Genomic DNA, 4447 nt, shown 5'->3' on the forward strand with positions numbered 1-4447 from the left:
TTTTTATAAATAATTTTATTAATATAAAAATTTGTAAACATAAAAAGGTTATTCGCATTGTTTGTGCTTCATGCATCATCATTCTTTTCTCCTTTTTCAATTCGAATATTCATATTACTTGAGATAAAATTATTGGAAATCAATGCGAACAGTTTTTTTTGTAGCTTCCCCTCACTCCTTCCTTCCATTCGTTAAGTTTAATTTTTTGGGAGAAATTTAGGAAAAAATTCTGCTATACTTGCGGAAATTTGGGGAAAACTCATGCTGAATATGAGAAAATTCAGCTTTAATCAACCCTGGAAAGAAGAGCGAGGAAAAAGAAAGCGTGATAGTTGAGAACGAGCAAGCGAGCGTTATCATGTACGAAATCTTTGTTAATCTAACCTAAAAGTTAATTCTTGCTGTGTACGATAAACCCCTCTCTTTATTCTTAACACCATGTCTTGTATAATCAAATCTTTAGATAAACCAAAACCATTATCCTACATGTATAATATATATGCGCGCACGCACGCACGCACGCACGCACGCACGCACGAACGCACGTGCATTTTAGCCACTTAAATTTATTTATTGCTTCTTCATATATTGTTTTCTAAAATCTATTAGAATCTCTATATCCTATTCAAAAATAAATCTGCAAATAAGACAAAATCAATATTAGATTAAAAAGTTAAAATATATAGTTGTGATTAGTATTGTACTATTGGGTTGTCCGGAAAGTTCGTGCCGACTATGTAATTTAATAAATGTATATTAAAATTTAAATTTTCTGCATTTCAATTTTCCTTCAACATCGCACGAACTTTCCGAACAACCCAATACAATATTTTTTACTCAAGTACAATACATTATTTTATAATCGCATCAAAGCTAATATTTTAAAAAATCGACTACTATTATAAATAGGAAATAAAAAATGCTTAAATCAAGAGAATTCAAATTAAAATATATTTTTACACGTCCACAAATGAAGATTTTTTTCTTTTTATATTTAAAGTTGTCATAAAAATAAGGTTTAAAATGATATCTACAAAAAGACCTTTTTAAAAGAAGAAAAAATATATGTCAAATGCATGAAAAAGATATTAAATATTACATTCCTTTTAATAAAAAAGAAATCGAAATAAATGCATTTAGCTAACAAAGGACCATCTCAATTTGTACAATAAATTAGTATGTAAATCCCTGATATCAGTAAAAGTTGAGCGTAAGATGTAAATTATGAAAGGCAAGATCATGTAAATTAAAAAAAAAGGCAAGATCATGCTGTCAACTTTTATTGATATCAAGGATTTTCACTACTTGTTATACAAATTGAAATGATCCCTTGTAAGTATTTCATAACGCAAAATTGAACATTGACACATAACATAGATTGAAAATGATTAAAATGGTCAACTGAATAGTGAATAATTTATATAAATATATATATTGTATATTATATATTTATATACAAATGTCTATTATTTTTATATTTTAATTTGTAATGCAAATACTGCGATGAGATAATATATTTACGCAAGTGCAATTAATGACCCGATATGCCAAGATTTTTCTGCACTAATGATCCAATTAATCATTTTAATCACTTTCAATTTATCTTATATGTCTTGCATTATGAAATACTTGGCTAATTGCATTTATTTCATATCCGTTTTTTATTAAAAGAAATGTAATATTCGATACCTTTTATATGCACTCGACATATTTTTCTTTTTTAAAAAGGTTTTTTTTTAGATATTTCACTGCTTTTTATCAATTTTTGAAAATATAACGTCGTCGTTCGGCAACATTATTCTCGCCCGACATCATCATCGTTGCGTTGTCATCGTTGTTCATCCATCGCCCCCCCCCTCTCTCTCTCTCTCTCATTCTAATTTTAATATAATATTATTTGAATGAAGGCGTTGTGAAAAACAGCTTAATGAATAAAACGTTTTACATGTATGTGTCACAAGTACGACTGAAAAAAATTTGAAAATCTGAAATAGTTTCTTTTCGGGATTCGATTTTTAGATCTCGCATAGACTACATCAATTTTATTCGGATTCGTTGCAATCGAAAGATATCGATGATATTATATAATAACAATATTTTTAGATTTTTAATTGTGGTTTTAATTTCTAAGTAATTTTAGTGTAAAGTTTGTTGATATCATAACTCTAGATGAAGCTAGTGGCGTCAAATTTGGCAACGCAATGGCACGAACATATACGCAATAACATTCACACGTCAAACGGTCAAGCGGCTCGTGTTGTATTTTTATGCATCGCAACATTACTGCGTCGCTTAATTTACAATTTCTTTTAAGTACATGAATTAATTATTTTTAACGAGATTATTATAATTATTTTATCCCCCAGAAACGCGGCTTTGCTGCAAAAAACTACATGAGATTTTCATTTATTTATTCATTCATTTTTGTTTTTACATAACAGAGGAAAGCCTAATTTCCTTTACTAAAACAATAGCAATAATGAATTATTAATCACAGTAGAATTCTTAATCAATAGTCAATTTAACTGTTGTTTCCTTACTGCTTACTAGGGCTTCTAAGTATTTGGATATTCAGATATTCGGATATCCGAAATCGATTCTGATCCGAGAACTCAAAATCGTATTATTCGAATAATCTGGATGTCCGTTCAGATCCGCGGTTCTGAATTTGACTTCGGATTTAGATCTATATTCGGAAAGAAAGAAACATCGATATATTTAATTTTAATATAATTTACTTTTTAAATAAAAATTGAATTTTGATTCAATGTATGTACAACTTTGCTTCCGCCGTTGTCCTATAGATGGCTTTAGCGGTAAGTGGTGGTCGAAATAAATAGATCATAGAATAAACTTGTCATACAATAAACTTGGGCATCTGTCAACCCCATAGAAACATTAGTCGATTTGTGTCTGCATCATAAAGTTATTCTCGATTGAAAATGTCAGTTTACGAGCCAAATTCTCGTCATTTGCGGGAGGTTTTAATTTTTTGTTTCAATATGAAAAAAATCTGCGGTTGAGGCTCATCGAATGCTCTCAAATACTTATGGTGAGGCCGCTATTAGTGAAAGAACGTGTCGTGAGTGGTTTCAACGCTTCAAGAACGGTGATTTTGACGTCCAAGGTCATGCTCTGTATTTGGTGGGACCAGCTCGGTGTAGTGTATATTATGAACTGTTAAAACCGACTGAAACAATCACAGGCGATCGGTATCGAACGTAATTGATGCGTTTGAGCCGAGCATTGAAAAACAAACGGCCGCAATACAACGAGAGACACGATAAAGTGATTTTGCAGCATGACAATGTTCGAAAGTGGTCAAGACATACTTGGAAACGTTGAAATGGGAAGTCCTACTCCACCCGCCGTATTCTCCAGACTTTGCTCCCTCTGACTATTACTTGTTTCGATCAATGGCACACGGCCTGGCTGACCAGCACTTCCGGTCTTATGAAGAAGTAAAAAATTGGATCGATTCGTGGATAGCCTCAAAAGATGACCAGTTTTTTCGACGCGGAATTCGTACGCTACCCGAAAGATGGGAGAAAGTAGTGGCCAGCGATGGACAATACTTTGAATCATAAATATATAACCAGTTTTTTACAATAAAGCCTCGAATTTTGGAAAAAAAACGGCGGAAGCAAAGTTGTACACCTAATATAATTGAAGAAAAATAAAATTAAAATATAGATACATAAGATAGACATATAAAGACATATAGATTCATACAGAATTATGCAAGCACTTAAAATCTAACTAGACCGTTTAAGGCCTTTGTTTCTATAGGTTGTGTTTCTTATATATATAAGAAAGAGATAACCTCTATTATGAGATAAGCGCCTAATATGAGATAGCGATTTCTGTTAAATTAATAAACGCTATGTATTATGATTCCACCATGAATTTATTGCTCTTAGATTGAAAATATTTAGTAGTGAAAATTCATTATTAAAGCATGCTCACAGTCGTTGTAAAAAAAGATTTTAGAATTTGGATGTCTTCAAGTTATTGAGATAAACCTTTAAACCTTGTTTATTATTTAATAAGTAAGTTTATTATTTAATAAGTAAATATTTGACAAATTGTTCATGTAATGAGAGTAAGATCATACTAATAGAAAAATACGGGATATGTTGAATTGTTTAATTATAGAAGTTAGATTTAATGATCATAAAACTGTAAATATAAGTGTTAAAGTGCGAAGAAACTTACTTGAAAAGGATTAAAGGGATAAACTATAATATAAGAAGGTAATTTCATTCTCGATCAAAAAGTCTTTTATTTACTGCCTAATTTTATTTCTTATTTTCATCAGAAGATACTTAAATTTTGCTTTGTTATTTAATCACATATTTAATCACATATTTAATTAACATTTACAAATTTTGTTACTAAAGACATTTACAAAACACGAGTTGTACATAAATCGTATACGGAATGCGTG

The sequence above is a fragment of the Atta colombica genome, unplaced genomic scaffold, assembly GCF_001594045.1.
Source record: "Atta colombica isolate Treedump-2 unplaced genomic scaffold, Acol1.0 scaffold10, whole genome shotgun sequence".
Taxonomy (NCBI): domain Eukaryota; kingdom Metazoa; phylum Arthropoda; class Insecta; order Hymenoptera; family Formicidae; genus Atta; species Atta colombica.